Source organism: Gracilinanus agilis, chromosome 2 (genome assembly GCF_016433145.1).
Source record: "Gracilinanus agilis isolate LMUSP501 chromosome 2, AgileGrace, whole genome shotgun sequence".
NCBI classification, from domain to species: domain Eukaryota; kingdom Metazoa; phylum Chordata; class Mammalia; order Didelphimorphia; family Didelphidae; genus Gracilinanus; species Gracilinanus agilis.
The window spans coordinates 475,662,154-475,686,381 of record NC_058131.1 but is presented as its reverse complement, the minus strand read 5'-3'; the positions used below and the strand labels follow the sequence as shown (position 1 = coordinate 475,686,381).

The 24,228-nt window shown below is 39.2% G+C and overlaps 1 pseudogene; it reads right to left on the bottom strand.

Annotated features, from left to right (window-relative positions):
* Positions 1-10,343: 10,343 nt before the first annotated feature.
* On the bottom strand, positions 10,344-23,082 carry LOC123234002 (annotated as a pseudogene).
* Between the last annotated feature and the right edge of the window lie 1,146 nt (positions 23,083-24,228).

Sequence of the window (24,228 nt, the reverse complement as noted above, 5' to 3'; positions counted from 1 at the left end):
TCAGGGACCAGCAGTTTTTGCAAGATTGCTGCTCTTGGATTGGCCAGTCATAACTTGTTCTGCAGGAAGGGAGCAGTCTTCCACAGTTCCAATTGGTGGCCCCCAGCAATGGTTGTTCCTAGCCCTGACTGAATTCAATAATATTCTTTTTTTCCCTTTTGGTTGATGAAATGGAGTTGGGATTCAGTAGGGGAGACATGGGAAGAGGAATTTTTCATTATGCTTGTGCTTATATCTTGCCCTTTAACTTGAGAGCTTAGGAAGGGTAGCATATCAGATTCCCTTGGGTGGCTTGCAGGGCCAGTAGTATAATGGAAAATGAGTCAACGAAATACCTTTTTGGAAAGATCATTGGACTCAGAGTAAAGAGAAGTTCTAATCCTAACTCGACCACTGACCAGTTATGCTACCTTGGGTGAATCTCTTGACTTCTCTAGGCCACATTTTCTTCGCCTGTAAAATAAAGGTGTTGAATTCAATGACCTCCAAATTCCATTCCAGTATTAAAATCCTATAATCAGGCAGTTAGGTAGTTTAGTGGATAGAGTGCCACTCCTGAAGTCGGGAAGACCTGGGTTCAAATATGTCTTCAGACACTTCCAAGCTATATGACCATGGGCAAATCACTTAACCTCAGTTGCTTACCCTTTCTTCTCTTTTGTCTTAGAGCAGGTACTTAGAATTGATTCTAAGATAGGAGGTAAGGATTTAAAATTTTTTAATTTTCAAAAATCCTATGATTTGGGGGAAAGGCAGAAGAAAGTTAAAAAAGGAGAAGTAGGAATCAAGGCTTGCTTCTAAGTAAGTACCCTCTCTGAGGAGAGAAGAATGGTCAGTTTGTGGCTCCAATCTCTTGCTCCCCTCCTATCAAGAATCACAGTCTCCCTTGAAGAAGTGTAGATGGAGGAAACGCTAGAGATATCTCTTTATACTTCCCTGCAAGTCGCATGTAGGTAGACCCAAATGGATATTTGTAACATGTATTGGAAATACACATGCAGAATGTGTATACATAACCATGTGTGCATGTGTATACATATATTTAAAAAATAAGCACACACACACACACACACACACACACACACACACACACACAAATATCCCCCTATAAAGAGGCAGCTAATTACAAGATCACTTAGGAGGGAGGGCACTAACAGGTGAGAAGAATCAAGAAAGGAACTGTGTAGAAAACAATGATCAAGTTACCTCTTAAAGGAAGAAAGAGACTCTGTGAGGCAGAGGTTAGAGAAAAAGTTCATTCCAGGAACATGAGACGCAAACACAAGGTCACAGAAATAAGAGATGGAGTATCACACTCTAACAAGTGAACATCCAGCTGCTACTTACTGCCTATGAGAGCCTGGGGAAATCATTTGCTATCTCTGCACCTTAGTTTCTCATCTATAAAAATGGAAAAGGGATATATGAGGTCTCTTCGAGCTAAGTCCTATGAGCCTTTGCTCAAGTCTTTCCAAGTGAGGGAAAAATCACTATCTTCCAAAGTAGTCCATCCCCCTTAGAGATAGCTTTCATTATTAACAAGTTTTCCTTCTTGAAAAATCTGCCTTTCTGTAACTTTGATTCGTTCATTTTTTATCTTCTGAGATCAACCAGAGCAGCTCTAAAGGAGATATTTTGTTAAATAGAATTGGTCCGGGCAGCCAGGTGATACAGTGGATAGAGTATCAGGCTTGGAGTTAGGAGAACCTGGGTTCAAATATGACCTCAGACACTTCCTAGTTGTGTGACCCTGGGCAAGTCGCTTAACTGACTTGTCCAGCCTTGCCCTTCTGTCTTAGAGTTGTTACTAAGACAGAAAGTAAGGATTTTCAAAATAAATAAATCAACAAACAAATAAATTGGGTTGGTCCACTGGAGTGGGCTCCTGAGTATCTGAAGAAAAAAGAGTCAGGCTGTCACTTTTAGGTTGTTAGCCTAGGAAGGAAGGGATGGGGGCAAGATGCCACCAAGAGAACTGACCTAAGTTCAAACCCCAGTCAATATTTTCATTAATGACTTGAAAGATGGAGTACAGAATGAGCTAATCAAATTGGTGAAGTGTCTAAGCCATGGATGGATGGCAAACATTTAGGAAGACAGTATTATTAGAAAGCAAGCCATCCTTGACAAATTGGTTTTGTCCAAATCTAATCTAAGCAAGCAAGCAAGAGATATTGATAATCAATAAAATGAAGTTGAGCAGGTCTCAGGTGGTCCAGTGCTTCCCTTCTGGCACAGACTTTGCCCTCCTTTTCTCTGGGTTCCACAGGATACAGTTTTACTTTGCATAGGATGAAGTACTAATATGCCAGTGGAAGGACCCTACATTTAGAATCAGCAGCCCTAGGCTAGAGCCACTTACTAGCTCTGTGATATTGGGAAAGTCTCTTCATTGCTCCGAATCTCAGTTTCTTTTCCTGTACAATGGAGATAATAATACTTCCAATGTGAAATTCACTCCCTTTAGTAACTTTGCTTTGACGCTATAGAACAGTCAAGTCTTACTTCCCCCATCTCTTGGAGCCGAAGCCAAAAAGTACCCCCCAGTTTGAGTGGCAGAAACTAAAGCAGAGGCCTGAAACAGGCACGCAGTATGATGCTTCAGTATCTCCCAGCTATGACCTTGGAATTTGCTTCCCCATAGGGACTATTCTGCCAAAGAACCAGGGTAAATATTCTGCTCATCTGATTAATTAATTAACTAAACATTCTTTCTCATATTGAACTGAAATCTGCCTCTGTAATTTTCACCTTCTATCCAAAGAGTGCTGAATCTATCAACATTATTGTTATCCAGCCTATATGTCTCTATCTTGTCAATGAAGATATTATGAGAGATTATGTTAGATACTTAAAAAATTTTTTATCCTCTTGGTATAAGTTAAATCAATCTAATTTCCCTTCGAAATAATACCTCTTCATGTACTTCAGAGGGAGGTTTCATGTATCAGCTGAGTTTTCTTTTATCCATCTGAACCCTTTCAATTCAACCACTGCTTCTGTGGCATGTGGTATAGCTTTGAATCCTCTCATCATCCTGGTCTCCCTCCTCTGGAAAAAACTAATCAGCTGACAAATATTTACTAAGCACCTACTATGTGTCAGATACTATACAGGTATTCCTTCTATATCACAGGGATGAAGGGCACAGCACCCCCACTATTTGGAAAATCCACGTAAAATTTCTTGGCTTTCATGTTCTTTTCCCAAACTTTAACTTTTTACTTATTTTAACTTAAAGAAAGAAATTGTGAATATTTATCATATTAAAAGATAAAATATGTTGATATTATACAATACCATACATATATTTTATGCATTTTGAGTTTCTAAACTTTTATGTGTTATCTTCTGGCTTTTTGTGTGTCATCTTCAACTTCCGCAAAACTCCCCCCAAAATTCCTACTTAATTTCTGTGACATATTGAAACCATGATGAAAGAAGCTGTGACATGGAAGAGTTACTTGTCCTAGGCACAAAGGGTACAAAGACAAAGACCAAACAGAAGACTGTGCAACAGGCTCGAGATACGAAATGGAATGGTAAATATCACAAACAACAAGTAGGTCAGTTTGACTAGAATAGAGAGTACATGAAGAGTAGAGTCTTTTAATATAGCCCATAGTCCATGGTTCCCACAAAGGACTCTGGGCTCACATAGGTATGATCCTGGGAACTGACATCAAAAGGGGTTCTTTGCCCAAACATGGAATTCCCTAGGAAAATCTCTACATATCTTCATGGTATAACTAGTGTCTAGATTTCCCCCAATATGAATAACAGAATCACCAATTCCTAGGTAGCACTCAGTGTGTGTGTGTGTGTGTGTGTGTGTGTGTGTGTGTGTGTGTGTGTGNAGGTAGCACTGTGTGTGTGTGTGTGTGTGTGTGTGTGTGTGTGTGTGTGTGTGTGTGTTAAGAGTATCAGGCATAGAACAGTCAGTTGATAAACATTTATTTATGTATGTATGTATTTTTTAAACTCTTACCTTTTGTCTTAGAACAGATACTCAGCATTGATTCCAAAGCAGAAGAGCATTAAGAGCTAGCAGTTGGGATCAAGTGAATTGCCATGGATCATACAGCTAGGAAATATCTGAGGCCAGATTTGAACAGAGGACCTCTCATCTCCACGTCTGGCTATCTATCCACTGAACCATCTAGCTTCTTTTTGACAAATATTTGTTAAAGGTCTACTATGTGCTAAGTATTAGAGATTCAAAGAAAGGCAAAGTATGATCCCTGCCCTCAAAGAGTTAACATTTTGGAGGCAGCTGGGTAGTTCAGTGGATTGAGAGCCAGGTCTAGAGACAGGAGGTCTTAAGTTCAAATCTGGCCTTAGACATTTTCTAGTTGTGTGACCCAGGGCAAGTCACTTAACCCCCATTGCCTAGCCCTTACCACTCTTCTGCCTTTATGTATTGGTTCTAACATAAGGGTTTATGGGGCAGCAATGTGGTATAGTGGGTAAAGATCCTGGACTGGAACTGGGAGAACTTGAGTTCAAATCTAACATAAGGATTTTAAAAAAAGGAGTTAACATTTTAATGGGGAAGACAACATGCAAACAACTATTTAACAAGCAATATGTGTATGTGTATATATAAATATATATATATATCTGTGTTAGGGACTATTTTTGTGTATTTATATGTGTTTGCATATGTATATATACATAACTATTTACAATTAATATATATTTATGACATATAAATAAACATAATAAATAAATATAAATTATATGTTATATAAGTAGATATATTGCTTGTAAGTAGGTGTGCATTTACATATACACTTACATATATATGCATGTATATGCACATATGTGTGTGTATATTTATAACACATACAGGATAAATGAAGATAATCTCAGAAGGAAGCTGTAACATTTGGGAGTGCCAGAAACGAGGTTAGGGATCATGAGACAGAGAGATGGAATGAGAGTGGATTTGATTGGATACTAGCATTTCTGAGTTCATGGACATGGAAGTGGAGTGCTAGTAGGTGACAGAGAGTTCAAGGATATGATCAGCTCTACGTTGAGATGGGTAGAAGAGCACATCACAGAGAAAGAGCAAATCCTGGAATTGAGGGATTACAGTGTTTGAAGGAATTTATCAATATGTACGCAGAACTTCTTTAGAATGAGAGCAGGATTTGGTAAGGAAAAAAAGACTGTGATCCAGGCACTGAATTTATTGAGGGAGAAAAGAGTGTTTTTTGATTGGTAGACAACAGTTATCAGAATCTTGATTGGATGGTACTTGTGGATTGAGTGAACCTCCAAGGAGGAGTGGTTACCTAGTGATGATGGTAGAGAGAGATATGAAAAACGGCGGTGAAAAATAAGGAATATTCCAACTCTTCGGCTATAAGCAGTGAGTCTTGGGGTATAAATATGACTAGTGCTTGAAAGGGTAGCCAAGGAAGTGTGTCATCAAGATGGAACCAAGTCTCGGTGAATGAAAAAAGATGGGAGGAATGAGAAATGACAAGGTTTAAGACGAAAGAACAGCCTTTCTCTTATTCCCACGGTAACTGCATGGCATAAAAGACACAGAGGAGCCCAAGAATAAAAATGGAAAGCATGGATGATCCATTAGACTTGCCTGGGATGTTAATTACACATTAAGTGTCACTGAACAAACAATCCTACCTTTACCTCAAACCTGGATGGTGCCTTTATTAAAATGTGGCACCTAGAAGGGAGCACAGTATGTGGTGAGCTCTAGATGTTGTCTGAATAGGCAAGAGTCCAACAGAAGTATCCCTTTGCTTATTCTGGTCACTATCCTTTTATTAGCCTAGATTAAATTTTCATTAGAATTTTGACTTTTACTGACATTGTGCTACTGATTCATATTGGACCTTGAAATCCATGAAAACTCCCAGGTGTTTCTCACAAAGATTGTTTTTGAAACTCTTGTCTCCATTTAGACTATTAACCTCTTAAAATAAAAATGCAAGACTGCACCTATATTCCAACTAAATTTCAATTCATTATTTTCAGTTTTTAAGGCTAGCCTCCTGAGCTATTACTATATCTTGAATTCATCATCTGTTGGTTTGGCTTTCCTTCTGAAAATCTCATTAGATAATTGTGACCTTAACTCATTTTCCAGATGAGAAAACTAAGGACCAATGTCATGTACCTGACAGGGATTCAAACTCAGACCCACTGATTCTAAGTTTAGCCATCCAAGTTTGTTGCTCAGTCATTTTAATTTCTGTCAAACTTTTTGTGACATCATCTGGGATTTTCTTGGCAAAGATATTGCCATTTCCTTCTCCAACTCATTTTATAGATGAAGAAACTGAGACAAACAGGGTTAGGTAACTTGCCTGGTGTTACACAGTTAGTACGTCTCTGAGGCTAGATTTGAACTCAGGATGATGAGACTCCAGGTCTGTCACACTATCCACTGTACCTCCTACCCGCCTTCCAAGTTTATGTCTTCTCAAATTGCACAGTAATGCACTATTCCCCAAAAGACAGTCGTCTACTTTGTTTCCAATTCCTTGCTATCACAAAAAGTGCTGCTGTGAATATTTTCATTCCATTGGATCATGGGACATTATTGCTGAAAGAAATCCAAGAGGTCACTTAATCCAAGGCCCACATGTTACAACTAAGTCTCAGAGAAATAAATTAATTCCTTCTTGATCCCACAGGAGTGGTAGAGACAGATTAGAATGTGAGTTTCTTTGTTAAAGTCTAGAATTATTTGTGTTTGTTTTTTCCCCCATTTTTCCATGCTGCCTTGTTATATGCCATACAATTGATTCTCCTGTGTCTGTGTGGGCATTTTTAGAAAAAAATTTTTTTAATTATTAAAAATCTATTTAGGTTTAGCAAATAAGGCAAGATATAAAATGACATCCTAGGACAATTTGCATTAACTAGATGTAACAGTTCATTAATAATCAGTAACCTAAAGAGAAAATTCACAGATTTATGGTGGAAAAACCTGTAATTAACACTGAAACTAAAGGCATCTGTTGCTCAGTGGTTAGAGCTCTGGGCCCAGAGTTAGGAAGATCTGAGTTCAGATTCAACCTCAGACACTTCCTAGGTGTGTGACCCTGGGCAAATCACTTAGCCTCTGATTGCCTGACAGAAAATGATCTATTGGGTCCACTGGAGAAAGAAATAATAAACCACTCCAATATCCTTACCAAGAAAATTCCATGGACAGGTATGGTCTATTGGATCATGAAGAGTCAAACAGTACTAAAAGACTGAACAACACTGAAATAACTATAGCACTCATCAAAAGTCCAATTTTTAAAAAAACCTTTACCTTCTGTCTTAGAATCAATATTGTATTCGAAGGCAGAAGAGCAATAAGAGCTAGGCAATGAGGGTTAAGTGACTTGCCCAGGTTCACACAGCTAGGAAGTGTCTGAGGCCAGATTTGGACCCAGAACCTAGCTCTCAATCCAGTCCAGTGATGGCAAACCTATGACATGCATGCCAGCACTGATGTGGCCATTTTCAATGACACACGGCTGCATACAGAGAAGTATGGGACTGCATGCTGAGGATGAAACATTTGCTGTAGTGTAGTGTAGACACTGCGCACTATAGATGACAATTCTACCTATATTAATTTACCTACTTTGGTTTATTAAATATAGTTATATATTATAATTATACATTTTTGTTATTTAAACTATAAATATCACAAAATTATAGTTTTTCTCAAAGTGGCATACCACCTGAGTTATGATCAGTTTTGGGGCAAATTTTGACACACCAAGCTCAAAAGGTTGCCCATCACTGATCTAGTCAATCCATTGAGCCACCTAACTGCCCTTCAACAGTCCAATTTTTAATGATAAAACTACTTTACTTGGCACACTTGGCAGTCAAAACCCCACAACTACTATGACAAGTCTGCATGTTGTATAAGGATAAGAACGGTATGAGTAAGAATACCTTTATACAGCATGGGGCCTAGATAGACATGGATTTGTGTACACATCTCTGTGTTACAATTTGTGCAGATTATTTCCATTTTCAATTTCACATTACTTCATATAAAAATAACTTGAGCCCACGTAAATACTTTTTTAGCATCATTTGAAGGAATTAAGTGTTAACGATTTTCTAAGTGTCAGCGGTATTGAAACAAAACAAACAACTACAACAAAAACCCTACACTGCTCAAAAAAGGCAAATTGTGACAAGAAGTATACACTGACCAAAACTGTTTCTGGACAATGTTCTTTCCCAAATTAAATGACACTGTATAAAAATGTTGCTGGAAAATTGTTACAAAATAGAGCCCTGTACATTTGACACATGGGTCCAAAGCATTCTGAACATGACAGGACTACACAGTTCAGTTACTTTTTTTTTCTAACCCTTATCTTCTGTCTTAATGTTAATTCTAAGACCAAAAAAAAGCAGAGAAGGCTAGACAATCAGGGTTAAGTGACAGCTAGGAAAGTATCTGAAGCCACATTTGAATGTAGGTCTTCCAGACTTCATGCCTAGCTCTCGCTATCCATTATGCTATCTATCTGTCCCTTGGATTACCTTCTACAGTTTCTCCTTTCTCTTCTTGAGAATCATCTGTGTCATTTGAATGGTGTGTGTCTTTTCACCACTCTTGGGAGACTAACACTTTCATATACTATAGAGAGTTGGTATCTGCCAGTCTTCTCTTCAGAGTTTCTAGAAAGCTTATTATCATTTCCTGGAGATGTAGGAAAGTGTGGTACAGAGAGGGGGCCATAACAGTTTTGCAGGTTTTGCAGAATTCATTCTGTCAGTTAAGGAGTTTAGAATCTTGGGAAAAGTTGAGTTGGTCTTGGGACTCGTGGAGAGAACCAGGGTCCATCTGAGCTCCTTCTTGAGATTGAAACCTGGCCTATATTTTGCAGCTTTTCTTTTGAGATTTGTTAATTTAGCTAATTCCTTTGAATCTCCCTACCATACCTTATTCCCACCTTCATTTGCTCTGCCTGAACTCCTGTGAGGGTTTGAAAGGAGGGTAGTTCGGAGTGTTAGTTTAAACTTGATATTTTAAATAATCAAATAGGGCTTACCCTTGCAACAAATTATATATTGAATCTTTGTATCCAACTTTCCTAACCCCGTTGATTACAAACCCATCTGAGAGCTGAGTTAAGGCAGGTCCTTTCTCAGTCTCACGTTCCTGCTTCCCTTCCCCCACCTGAAGTTTCTCTAAGCGGCTGTTAGGGCTTCCTTGTATCCTCTACCCTGCCAATCTATCCTAGAAGACAATAAACCCCGTTTGTATTTAATCAAGACCTTCTGGTTACTTCATTAGTAGATTAATAAGAGAGAGAGGAAGAGAGAGAGGAATAACATACTCTCTGGAGTTTGAGGGAAGCTGAGGGTATCCCTTTTGAAGGAAGTGTAACTTCAATATTTCCTTCCAGTCCCTTCCTGTGAAACTGACTAAAGCCTCGAGTCAGTTCCAAGCTGGCTGTGGCTGACTCTAACCTGGCTCTGTAAAGTGTCCTTTTACTTGAAGAGCTCAGTCTATTTCCCTTCAGTGTTTGTCTCTAACTGGGTCCCAGTCTGTGTTTCCCTGCTGCTATTGCCTGCCTTAGATTAACTCATCCTCTCCCTTGCAACCCTTGTTACCTCAGTGTTATACTCCCTAAACTCAGACATTCCCTTATTTCTCCTACTACCTTAACTACCAACCTTCATCATTGTACCTTCTTCATTCACTAACCCTTATCCACAGTGCCTATCCTTTATTTCAACCAGCTACTACCTATAGCCTAGTCCCTTGATTACCTCCAGCCTTGGGTCCCTTGCCTTGCCTTATTCCCTATTCCTACCAGCTATTACCCCTAGCTTCAGTCCCATATTACATCCTGCAGATTCCCTTATTACAAAAGTCATCATCTGTTGTGTGACCCTCCCTAAAAATTCCAAGCTCAGGTGTCCTCTGATGGAAGGAGGCCTTGGCCCTTCACTTGGTCCATTAGTCAGACTGATGCAATCTTTGCCCATAATCTCTCCCTGAGAAAGTGGAGTCTTTCTGGTTTCTTTTTGTTCTGTCACTTTCAGTCATGTCTGATTAAGTAGCTTTTCATTTACTTCTGAAGCTCATTTTATGGATGAGGAAACTGAGGCAAACAGGGTTAAGTGATTTGCTCAAGGTCATTTAACTAATAAGTGCCTGAAGCCAGATTTGAACTCAGAAATTAAGTCTTTTTGACTTCAGGATTGACTTCCTGACTATCCACAGGGCCTACCTGCCCAGTCCTACTGGTATCTGAGGCTAAGGTATAGGACTGGTGCTAACTGATGGTGAGTATCCCTCACTTGTGGCTAAAGAACTGGAGTGTAGATGTATCTTATACACCTTCTACCTTTTCATAATGAAGTTGAGTTTATCCTGACTGCTCTTTTCTCCACCATATTGTTTCTTCTATAAAGCCAATTCTTTAAGATGTCCCTAGGACAGTTATCCTCCAAGCTCTTGATTTTTCTGAATTAATATTTGACACTTTGCCATTAACTTTATGCCTATTTGGCAAGCAGGAGTAAATTTCCAGGCACTCCATTCATTGTAGGCTTGTTCCTGTTTTTCTTTGGTCTATTCCAATTCACCTTTCATTTTTAGGAAAAACAAGTTGATTGCTGATCCACCATTATTGGTCTCATTTGGGCAAGACGAGGCTGCTGGACTTGTTTGAGGGACTGACTTTCAGCAGTATAATCTTGCATCTCTTATTCCTTGGCCACCAGTCTCATCATGAGAATATTTTCTCTTCTTGAAGAATCTTGTTGCTGTTTTAGGTTTTCTTTAGATTCTCTCAAACTAGTTACATCATTAGAGTTTGTCTTGCCCTCCAAAGCTCATTCATATGCTTCATATTGCTTCCAGTCTAGAACTAATTCATCTTTTGCATAACTTTGAAATTTACTTCACTGAGTTAAACCATTTTGGGAAGATGGACTTCTATTATTTTGCTTTCTATCCACACTAAAGCTGCTGCTGCTGCTGCCAGCTTATCCCATAGACTGACTAAAGTGCTGACCCTCTCATGGATAAATGGACCAGATTTGGGTGACTCTACCACCTCAAGCCATCTAGGTGGCTTCTGCTCCAGAAAATGGATCCTCTTCCTCCGCCCATAGAAACAAGCTTCACCTTTTATTTGCAAGATTTGCTGCTACAAAATGACCCTGGAGGAAGAAATCAAGGAAATTAATTTTTAAGAAATTATACACATAAAATCTATTTTCTCTCCTATCTCTTCCTTCAATTAAGTATTATTTTTTTCTCCATTTTTTTGTTCCGGTCTTTTGAAAAAGTTTTATGATTGACCTTTTTTTTAATATCACACACTTTTTTTTTAAAATTTCCCAATATATTTCTTGCCTCTCCCTCTTTTGTTCTCCCTCTTCTCCCAATACTTGAGAGGTCTTCTAAAAAAAATCTTATTTTTGAGCCACTGTTTCTTCTTCTTTTCTGTTTAGGATGGAGCTTAAGGACCAGCCTAGCTAATTAAGTTCATAAAAACCCATCACTTGGTTGCCTATAGCAGTGATTGTGAACCTTTTGGAAACGTTTAGGGATCCTGTGCCTGTTCCCTGCCCCACCCCAGACTACATACAGTGCCCCACCCTCCTGTATGAGGTGCTAGTTCCCAATAAGATTGGGGGGACACCTCCTGCAGCCACGGGGACCCAGACCCCTGCACCCATCCATCCCAGGGGTGGGAAAAGCAAGAAGGCTGCTACCCAAGCAGGGAAAGTAGGGGAAGCTTAGGTAGGTAGAAGGCTCAGAGACACAGTGTCCTGCCCCCTGTATTTGTGGGGTGGGGCTGGGGCCAGGTTGGGGCAGGCCCACAGAGATTTCTGCATGTCATCTTTGGCACACATGTAATAGGTTCACCATCATGGGTGATGAAGGTTTTGGGCCATGACAACTCTTTTTGGGGGGTGCAGGAGGATAATGAACATGTTTACTTAAGAAAATTATAAAGAAAGGAAGAATTTGTATCCAAGCCCTTAACAAAACATTTTGGAGATCTACTACCAATTAACACTGTTTTCTAACTCCTAAATTCAGCACAATGTATACAAACTCATGGTAGTCCATGTCTACCAAAAGAGAATCCTATCTACCACTGCTCTCCTCAACTTGTGGCGATTTTGATTCTTTAAAAAAAACACAAAAAACCCTTTAACCTTCTGTCTTAGAATTGATTCTAAAGTATCTCCCCCATGGCAGAAGACCATTAAGGACTAGGCAATTGGGATTAAGTGACTTTCCCAGGGTCACACAGTTAGGAAATGTGAGGCCAGATTTAAACCCAGGACCTCTCATCTTTAGCTCTCTAGCCACAGAGCCACCTAGCTGCCCCATTTCTGTGCCAATCTTATAGTTGAGAGGAGTTCCCTTGCTTTAGATCCATTTGTAATCTCACTCTTAACTGGATGTCAAGCAATATGTTTTTGGCCATAACAACTCTTGAAGACCATCTGAGGCCAGGAAAGAATAACTGCCATCTATCTAGTAAGTTGTAGAGAGCTCCAATCCACATTAGGCAAGAGAAAATCAGAGTATCAAATGACTCTCTACTCTTACTGCTAATCAGACAATCTCTGTTGGTGTCTAACATCTTCCCTTTGCCATTATCTCTTCTTCAGTCAAGGAAACTTGAAACAGAAGGAACCATGGAGAGAGGAGGCCACCAGAATGTGCACATGAACTGATGTTAGAAGAGGATGGTTATTGCATTCTATCTGGCAGGGTCCAGCAGGTCACTGGAAGTCCAGGAGGCTGAGGCAGCTAGCTGAGGCCAGTGGCATAAGCCAGAAGTGTATGATTCACAGGTCAGGAATAATAGATGCGGAAGGGCTATGGCCAAGGAACAATGCTGAATGCCAGGAACCAAAAACTCCCCTCAAGAGAGGAAGAAGTAGTTAAGACTGCTGAGATGAGCTGATGTGGAATCAATCAGACAGAACTGGAAGCCAAGAAGAGAAGGTCAGATCCCAGAATCATCGTAACAAGACATAGAAACTATAAGTATATAAAACTTCTTAATGGAAAACAGCCAGGATTGGACAAACTTTTTCAATATGTTCAATCCATACCTGGCAGCATGGCTTCTAGCGATTAGCTTGTTTGTGCCCATCATGCTATTAAATGTTAGGGCTTGAATAAAGGAGAATAGTCCAAAATGTGGCCATCACAAATAATAACTAATATTTATATAGTGTCTAAAATTCAAAAAGTACATTATACTTATTATCTAGTTTAATCCTCACAACAATCCCGTAAAGTAGGTGCTATTATTATCCTCATTTTAAAGATAAGGAGACTTAGGCCAGGAGAAGAGAGAACTCTGGGTCTGAAGTCAGGAAGACCTAAGTTTAAATCTGGCCTCAGATACTTACTTTGTGACCCTGGGCAAGTCACTTAACCACTTCCTGCTTCAGTTTCACCAACTATAAAATGAAGACCTCACAAATATTTGTAAAGTGCCTGGTATATAGTTTTTTTAAATTTATCCTTACCTCCTGTCTTAGAATTGATACTAAATATAGGTTTGAAGTCAGAATAATAGTAAGGGCTAGGCAATTAGAGTTAAATAACTTGCCCAGGGTCACATAGGTAGGGAGTGTCTAAGATCAGATTTGAACCCAGGACCTCCAGGCCCACTTCTCTATTCATGAGCCATCTAGCTGCCCCTGCCTGGCATATAGTTGTTGTCATTCATCCTTCATTTTAAAAAGGACCAATGACATCACGAAGTGATGTTTTGACTTGTGAGTTGGATTTAAGAGAGGCAGAGTTGCACAGTCATCAGCCTTACTTTCTCTTCCAGAGTCATCCAAGTCCAAAGATGAAAGTCAGGATGACGGATGATAGCCCAAGATGCAGTGGATGATCTTGAGATCTTCCATGTCTGACCAAGCTCTGAGCACTCCATAGCTCCTGCTTCTACTGCCTTCATGACTCTTGGAGCAAATTGTTCTCCGCTGCTATTCTGCTGGGGCATATAGTGGAGTTATTTAAATGCTTACATTTTTCCTCTCCTCTTTCCTCATCGTCTTATCAAATATTGGGATTTGGACAGGGGAAGCCAGCCCAAAACCTGGTCATTAGAAATAATGGTAGCTCATATTTATATAATGTTTAAAGTTTGGAAAACACATTATACATATTATCTAATTTGATCCTCACAATAACCCTGCAAAGTAGGCACTATTCTCTTTTGTTTTTCAGTCACCTCTGACTCTTGTGACCCATTTGGTGTTTTCTTGGTAAAGATATGGGAGTAGTTTGCTGTTTCCTGCACAATAGATGAGGAAGCTGAGGCCAACAGGGTCAAGGGACTTGCCCAGGGTCACACAGCTTTGTGAGACCAGATTTGAACTCAGGAAAATGAGTCTTGCTGACAGTAGACCTAGCACTCTGTCCATTACACCACCTAGCTGCTGTAAAAATAAGAGGATGGGAGCCCCTTCTAGGCAAAGATCTGCCTTTATTCCAAGCAAAGAAATCACAGGGCCAGAGATCTGCAGATTCCCCTGATGAACCTGAGATTCCAAATTGCAAAACACACACCCTTAGATAGTTTCACGTCTGCCCCAATCCTGTGGCCTCCTCCAAATGTCTCCAAAAGGTCTCTGAGACCATTTCCAAACCATTCTTGTACCTCCTGGGCTTTGTAACTCTTGGATAACTTTCTTGTCCCTGTAACTTCTTCTGTGAATTGCTTTGAAAGTACATTATAAAATGGAATCGCACACTTAGGATTAGCATAGTAACTTACTAATGATTAATGTGACAACATACACACTTAAAATTACTGTAACAATACACACACATGAAATGGTAACTCAGGCATTATTCGGGGACTACATTTTTAATCTGGTTTCAGATACAGACTCTTATCTGGGATTATATTCTTACTACAAATCATACAGTTAGAAAGTATCAAACTAAAGGGATTCTTTTTTTTTTTAAACTCTTACCTTCCATCTTAGAATCAATACTGTATTCTAAGGAAGAAGAGTGGTAAGGGCTAGGCAATGGGGGTTAAGTGACTTGCCGAGGGTCACATGGCTAGGAAGTATCTGAAGCTAGATTTGAACCCAGGTCATCCCCCATCTCTAGGCCTGGCTTTCAATCCACTGAGCCACCCAGCTGACCCTAAACTAAAGGGATTCTTAAATTAATACAAACTTTTTATTAAATTTCCTTCCTAGGCTGCCTTTAAAAGGAAGCCACTGGAGTTTATTGAGAGATGGTCAGACCTCTTTTTAGCAATATAACTTTGTACTCTGAGAAAGTGAGAGCAGCCAGGAGGCTATTAAGATAGTCCAGATGAGTGGTGGTGCAAGCCAGAACTACAGAGGTGATTGTATGAGTGAAGGCAACAAAGGGGCCTTTGGTGGGTAACATTGTGAAATCTGCAGTTTCAGTATTTGAGGACCTTTGCAAATTGAGGGTAATTGCTTATCTGAAGTTAGAGATTAATATTCTTAGATCTTCTGACATTGCCCCTCTCCCACTGGAATGGAAGACCCTCATGAGAGAGATTCTTTGTATTATCTCAGCACTTTGCACAGTGCCTGGTGCATAGTAGGCACTTACTTACTGATGATTGATTGGTTACAGTTTCCAAATGATTTCTCTTGGTACTTTCAAGGAACCTATTTTCTATGCCTGGTCAGACACCATGAAGCTATAAGTAGCAATGGGCAGAAAATAGTTGCATGTTTCTGGATGAATGGTCACATGCATACAAACATGTGTACCAATGGAATTATCTGCATGTTAATAGAAAGCTTAAATTGGGATGGGGGAGACAGCTAGGTGGTTCATTGGATTGAGAACCAGGTCTAGAGATGGAAAGTTCTGGGTCCACATCTGGTCTCAAATACTTCCTAGCTCTGTGACCCTGGTCTGGTCACTTATCCCCCATTGCCTAGCCCATGGTGGCAAACCTATGGCATGTGTGTCAGAGGGGGCACTCAAAGCCCTCTCTGTGGGCACATGTGCCATTGCCCCAGCACAGAGTTTGTTACTAGAAAGCCAAAGAAACATGGGACTGGGCTGCTCTCCTCCCTCTCTCTACATGTGCCTAAGGACATTTCTCACATCATCCCACCCCACCCCACTAAAAGATTTGCACATCACTGGTCTAGCCTTTACCATTCTTTTCTATCTTAGAACCAACAACATTGGTTCTAACATGGAAGGTAATGTTTTTTTAAAAAAGCTTAAATTAGGAGCAATATGTACACCATAAATATTTGACAGATGAATTAATGAATGAGTAAGTGAGTGAGTGAATGATCAAAGTAATAAAACAATTGGCAAGTAATTAAAAAAGTAGATCTTATTCAGGACCATGGAGAAACTTTTAAATGATCTGTCTATATCCAAACCATTCCCAATAACTCTTATTCCTTAAGTTTCCAAGAGTGATACAAGTTCAAAATGCTGGACTCCAAAAAAAATCCCTCTAGCATAATCTCTAAGGATATCCTCCTTTCCAAGGTACTCCAAGCTTTATAGTTGTTGCTTGATTATGAGTTGTCCCCATGGCTACTAGGGATATCTAGTAAGGCCTTAGAGGAAGTATATGGACTCTTCATTGCCTTTCCATCTTCCTTCCAACTCTGTACGTCACTGTGACCCTTAATTTTAAATCTTTACCAACTCTGTAAGTCACTCACACTTCTTTATGCTAGTTCTAGTTCTTAGGCATTAGTTCCAGGGTTCCTGACACGACCTTTCAATCTAGAGAGTTGGCAAGTTCCTAAAATCATGAAAGCAAATAAGAGTATGTAATTTAAAAGTTAGTTTGTACATTTGCTTCCCATGGCTTTAATCTGAATCATGTGAAAAATGTCCCTTTAAGTTTGAGTTCAAGACCACAAATCAGGTACGACTGGTACAGAACAATTTTTATAACCAAAAATAGTGAAAGATTTGTTTTTAAGCTTGATGACTAGACCAATGGACGGAAATTAAAGAAAGGAATATTTCAGTTCAGTGTAAGGAAGCATTTCCCAACAGAGAGATGCAAAAATGGCACCTAGATGCTTTGTAAGGAAGGGAGTTGCTTAAGTCTGGAGCTGTTCAAATGAGGAAGGTTGTGTGAGGTGATGTATTTCACTCCCCAGAGTTGAAAAAAGAGGCTTGGGCTTCTTGTCTGGTACCTAGAAATGGAGGGTTCAGGGAGCACTTGGCCTTGTATGGGAACTCATCAGCAAAGAGGAATGCAAATACTATAACTGAGATGTGAAGGAAATTGACTTTCACAATATTTAATTTCCCTGTTCCAAGCAGAGCTTAGCATTTTTATCCTCATGTTTCTATCGAATTTTTGTTTTGTTTTATTTTGTTCAAGATGAGAGCCAAAGCAGAGAATAATTTGTGCTTTTGACGCAGATAAAATTATTTGCTCTGTGCTCACTGGATCATTCTTCCTCAATCATTTCACTTCATTTCAATTCAACATGTTTACTATGTAAGCACTTAATTCTTAAATGTACTACATGCAAAGCAATGTGTTAAGGAACTAGGGCTACAAAGACATAAATAAAAAAGTCCCTTAAGGAGCTTCCATTCTGTCTTTTTTTCCCCCTGTAGAAACCCTATCTGTCTGTGTGAGAATATAATAAAATTTAATTTAAAAAGCAGATAGGAAAAGGCATTGTTATCTTTGCAATGTGGCTGCCAAGTCAGGGCTCAGAAAAGGCTCAGTTCCTTTTGCTGCTGTTTGATTAAGCAATGTTAACTCTACCTATAGATCCTCTTGACAAAGAAAAATGAATATCTTTATCGAAGATTTCTTGCAATTAATTATTTGATGTCTATTGGACTTACTCCTCAAAGTTGCTTCAGTCCTTCCTTTTCTCTTACTGCTGCCAATCTTTTTTTAGTTCTTGAAGAAGTCCCGATTCATGAGAATACTCTCATGGAATCTCCAATGTTCTTGGAGTCGTAGGTGTTTTCCTTTTGGATTTAGGGGTATTGATCTTTTCTCTGTTATAGAATGTAGGTTTTATCTCTTGTCTTCAAGACTACCTGCAGCCTAGCTCACCTCCCATTTGCTAAACTGCAGTGACTATAGGAAGCTTCTCTTTGATGAAGAATGTCTGAAAACTTAGTCATAACCAGAGTCCCAAGAGTGACTGCATCCAGCAAAGAGGGATGCAGATCAAGGACTAGATGAGCGCTCCCAGTCTAAAGCCTGTGGCTTTTCTTTTAACTACCTGGGACTAAATGCAGTCTTTTGTTCCAGGCAACTATCTGATTTAGGGTATGAAATTCTCAAGATATTTACCAAACTGTTATACAAATGAATTTGAGTTATTAACACAAGGTTTACAAGGGTGGCAAAGTCTTGTTTTCTACCTAACTGGTCCACATTCCTGCTTTTATATGTAAATATCCTGGCCAAAAAATTCCCAAGTTTTTTGCCTCCTACATAATTACTAAAACTTGCCTACTATATACTAGGCTCTGGACTAGATACTTGAGATATAGACAATGTTTTTTTTTTAAGTTTTTCTTCTACTGAGAAAGATTTAATTATCAGTAATGCAAGAATCCAAGACAACTCCAAAGGACTCATAATGAAAAATGCTATCCACCTCCAGAGAGGGAATGAATGAAATATGAATACACATGAAAGCATGTTAGTTCTTACTTTATTTCCTTCTTGTGTTTTTTCTTGTATATTTGATGTATCTTCTTTCTACAACATGATGAATATGTATTGCATGATAACACACCTATAATCTATATCAGATGTTTGCCATCTCCAAGAGGAAGGGGGAAAATGAGGAAGGGAGGGAGAAAATTTGGATTGCAAATTGTTAGAAATAAATGTTTAAAACTGTTTAAAAATAAAAATAAAAGTCTTAGTTCATAAGGAGATCATACTCTACTAGTTGTATATAACATATAAATAAATAAATGTAAGATATTTTTATGAAAGAGTACTAAGCATGAGGGGGATCAGGGGATTAGGACTGAACCTTGGGGGAACATCTATAGTTAAAGAGCTTTTGCAATAGTTGAAATCAGAGCTAATGAAGTCCTGAACTAGGATGCTGGCAATGTGAGTAAAGAAAAGGGAATAGTTGAGACAATTATGTAGGTAGAATCAACTAGGCAGGGCAGTAGATTAAATATATAGGATGAAAGAAGGTGAAGAGTTGAGGATGACTCCCAAATTCCAAACCTAAATGATTATAAGGAAGTAGAAATAAGCAAGTTTAAAGAAGAGATAGGCTTGAAGGGGGATAGGTTAAGACCAGTTCTGTTATGGACTTGTTGAGTTTCAGATGAAGGGAAATATACAAAAAGAAACTGAAAATTATGGGGGGTGGTTCAGAAGATGTTACTCTTGAGAGGAGCATTATGGAGAAGTCCAAGGGAATGCAATCAGATAGGAAATGAAGAGATGGCTGGACTGAATTGGTTCCTTAAATGGAGAGAAGCAAAAGAGAGTAAGAACAGAAGTTATTTCCTTTCAAGATTATACATAGAGATGGATATACTGTGGCACAATCAAATGTAATGGACTTCTCTACTAGCAGCAATGCAATGATTCAGAACAATGCTGAGGGACTTATAAGAAAGAATGCCATCCATATTCAGAGGTAGAACTGTGGGAGTAGAAACACAGAAGAAAAACAACTGCTTGATCACATGGGTCGATGTGGATATGATTGGGGATGTAGACTCTAAACGATCACCCTAGTGCAAATATTAATAATATGGAAATAGGTCTTGATCAATGACACATGTAAAACCCAGTAGAATTGTTCATTGGCTATGGGAGTGGGGTGAGAGGAGGGGAGGGAAAGAACATGAATCATGGAATCATGGAAAAATATTCTAAATTAATGAATTAAATAAACATTTTCAAATTAAAAAAAAACCCAATCACAGCTCTCTTTCAAAAGGTGGGAAGCACTCATAGAAAGAGGGCAGGGCACATGTGTCATCCAAAGTTGTTCATCATGGAGCCACCAGAAAGGATCAGGGAGCATTCTCAGTTCCTTGGGAAGCAACCAAGCCAGAAAAGACTGGCAAAGGCTACCTCAATAACCCCTGTTACATGTGATTGTAGTTAGTGTGTCCCTGGTTCTGCCTTTTAAAAATCTGCATTATTTCATGAAGGTCTTCCCAGATTTCTTTATATTTCCCATACTTGTCTCTTTTAATTGCACTGTAGTAGTCCATTACGTTAATATGCCACAATTTATGTAAGCACTTCATTGTCTTTGGACATTTTAGGCTGCCTTTTTTTCTCCAATCATAAACAGGACTCTGTACCACTATGACAGTTTTTGAAGTTAGTCCTCTTTTTAGTTTGATTTTGATAACACTTTCAAAACAAAGGAAATCTTGGGTCAGAGGTCATGTTTTCATTAATTTTTACTGTTTACACAGCCAGATTACTTTCCAAAAACATTTTCAAGTCTTTAATTCCACTGGCACTGAGTGAACTCACCAGTTTCTCTGCAACCTTGCCAACATTGTTTCATTGCTTTCCATTATTTTTGCCAACTTGAGGTTGGGAGGTAGTATTTCAAGCTGTTCTAACTTTGATCCCTTTGTTAATGGGGTTGAGCATTCTTTCAAGTGATTATGAACAATTAAAATTTTTTTATACTCGCTGCCCATTTTTGCTGAGTCTAGAAGCAAAGAGGTTACCAGGCTTAATCCTTTTGGTGATCAATACGGTAACACTAACTTATTCCATTTTTGAGCTAGGTCAGCTCCTTATCACTACCTCATATTTGCCATAAATATTTCCCAATCTGTTCTCTTTTATTCACATTTTTTGTTCTGCAGAAATTTTTTATTTTAATGTAATCATTTAATGTAATTTCTTATTAATTCTATTTCTTGAATGGCAAAAAGTTCTCTGTCCTAGTATCTTATTTCATCTTTACTCATCTTTTCAATAGATTTTAAAAATGTTTAATTAAGTCTGTCATCTAGTTGGAATTCACTGAAGTATAGCTTATGATATGGGTCTGAATTTATATATCACTCCAAATTACTGATAATCTCTCAGCATCCCTTCCCAAAGGATTCCCAAATATTTTTATTTCCTACTAGTTTAAGACTAATTTTTCTGTATATTTATGACTAGATGTTTCATGTATCCTATTTATTTCACCATGTAGTTTTGTTGACTATGTTTTAAAATGCTGGTGTGAAAGACCACCTTTATCAGTACTATTTGTGTTTGGTCCCTATTGTATGGTTATTAGTCTTCTCTGATTGTTTCTCATGTAAATTTTATTATTTTATCCAATTCTAAAATGAAATCTCGTGATAATTTGATTGGTATTGCATTAAATATAAACATTAAGTGGGGGAATATTCTCATTTTTATTACATTAATCCAACCCATCCATGCACATTGAATGCCCCTGCTTTATTCCTTCAGGTTTCTGGTTGTCATGCATTTTAGGTAGGTTAATTTACAAATAAATATCCCATGTTTTTTGGTGTTATTATAAGTGGTCTCTCCCTTTAATATTTTCTTGAAACTTATTGCTAATAAATAAGAATGCCTTCTCACACAGATGTTACCACAGATCCAGGAACATGTCAAAAATTAAAACTTTGAATGAGTCCCTCACAAAGCTTTTGAGCCTCTTGATTAAGGAATCTAGTCTCCTCTGCCTTTTTGTCAATACAGCACTGGAAAGAGGTGGCAGAAAAACAGAGGAATCCTCATTCTGTGAAGGATTGGAAAAAAACTGAGAAACCACAGCTGAACAAAAGGATGGTTAAATTGCCCACTTAAAAGAAGAGAATAAAGAACTGGCAGAAATAGCAGGATATATGCAGTATATAGTAGATATGATAGAAAGGCATCTGTCATAGAGATAAAGGCTGCCTGGGCAGCCAGTCTCCAAATAACTTTGAAACATTGAACAATCTAGCCTTTGAGGAAACTGATTCTATCCAGGAAGAATCAGGCAGAGAAATGCTTCTTTAACAACAAAGGGATGACTCTCTCATTCTTTCTCTCTCTCTACACACACACACACATACACACACACACACACACACACACTGTCTTGCCACATATAATATATATACACACATATTACATAAAATATATTTAATATATAGTAATATAATATATAATTATATGCTGTATATTTGTCATATGTATTTTAAATTATATGCTATTTAATTGTTCGACTTTTGGGAAATATATTTCAAAAGTTTATTTTGAATTTAGTTTTTTTGTCTTTGGTTTCTTTCCTTTTCTAAAACTATATTTTGTCTTTTTCAACGAGCAGAAATCCACTTTCTCACCCTCAACCCCACCCCTACTCCTTACCCCACTAAGAAATAAAAAAGAAAAACAAAATGTTGGGTTTCTTTTATACATTGGTAAAAGTCTGGAATATTTGACTTGTTTTTTTTTTTTTTGACTGGTACTTAGAGGCAACTTGCTTTTGGACTTTTATATTAACATATAAATGTAATAGAGGCAGTTCAGCTGGGGCACGTGCTTTTGCCCAACACTTAGAACAATGTCCCTGTACTGGCACATAGTAAGAACTGAATACGTTTTTGCTTGTTGACTAACTAGCTCCAAAGGCGATGGAAAGGAAGGTTCTGCCTTTAGCTAAAGAATATGCTAAACTAGAAGCTCTAGTTCAGTGATGATGAACCTTTTAGAACTTTCAGGGACCTGTGCCATGCCCCACACCCCCAGACAGTGTGCTTGTGCCCCTCCCCACTGTATGCAATGATCCTCCCTCTGCATTGAAGGGGGTGGGGGCCAGGCTCCCAGCCCGCTGGAACCTGGAGAAGCCACTTTCTGCAGCCATGGCAACTGTACCCAAATCACAGACACCCCAGGGTAGATTAAACTGTTGCTGGGCTTCAACAAGCTGGGAAGGTGAGGCAAAGATAGGGGGTAGGCAGGTCAGAGACCCAGTGCCCCTGACTCTGTGTCTGGGGATGGGGCCAGGGCCCAGCCAGCTTGCTTCAGGTAAAGCCACCTCCTGCTGCCAGGGGTCCTGCCTCTGTATCCAGCCCTGCCTGCTTATTGGGCTGCAAAGCATGTCGGGGTGGGAGCTGGGGGCAGGGGAACCTCAGTTAGCCTTTGGTGGGGCAGGGTCACCTTCCACAGGGGTGGAAGAAAGGGAAAGCAGTGGCCTGAGCACTCTGTTCAGGGAAGGAAGTAAGTGCAGAGGGGCAGGAAGCAGAAAGTGGAAAGTGTGGTGGAGGGGGGAAGAGAGCAACTCTTCAGGGGACCATGCCCACAGAGAGGTGCCATCTTTTGGCATGCATACCATGGGTTTGCCATCACAGCTCTAGTTGGTCATTAAGTTTCTCTTTGACACACTCCAACCTCCTACTCTCATGTCCTCCCACAGTCTTCTCCCACAATGGGGAGGAGGGAAGAGCCATGGAACTATATCAAAGTAGAGAGGTCATTGAGCCAAGAAGAGGTAAATAAATATACCCTTTGTGGAATTCCATAGGATCCCACTTTCTCTTTTGGAAGCTTCTCTTTTGAACTTCTCTTGAGTAACGAGTGCATGTGCACTGAATCTGAATCTATAACTTAGGTCTCTAACTGTCATCAAACAATTTATCTTGTCCCAGTTAAATGTCTGCCAGCTCTGTAGATGGCCTGCTGTATACATCTAACCCAGACCTTTACAGTATTCCTCAAGAGAACAAGAATTCTTCCTTGACAAAGTTCCTATGTTGGGCTTTATCATACAATCATAGACTTAGAATTAGAAAGGACCTTAGAAGCCACAGAGTCCAAATCCCATTTTATAGATGAAGTAGCTGAGGTACAAAGAAGCCAGTGTCATAGAGCTAGTAAGTATCTGAGGCAGGAATTGAGCTAATCTCCTTTAGTAGGGAAGGAATACCACAAGCTATTTCTCTAGGGCTTGACTCTCTTCCCACCAGAAGCCACTTACACAAAGAAGAGCAAATAAATCCATTTTTTCAAACCAGTAGTAGTAAATAAAAATCCAGAGAAGTTATACAGATGACAATGTAAGAACAGCACAGAATGAATGAACTCTCCAGTTGGGAGTGTGTGTGTGTGTGTGTGTGTGTGTGTGTGTGTGTGTGTGTGTAAGAGAGAGTTGGAGACGGAAAGACAGAGAGTGTGTGTGAGGCAGACAGAGAAAGAGAGAGAGAGAGAGAGAGAGAGAGAGAGAGAGAGAGAAAGAGAGAGAGAGAGA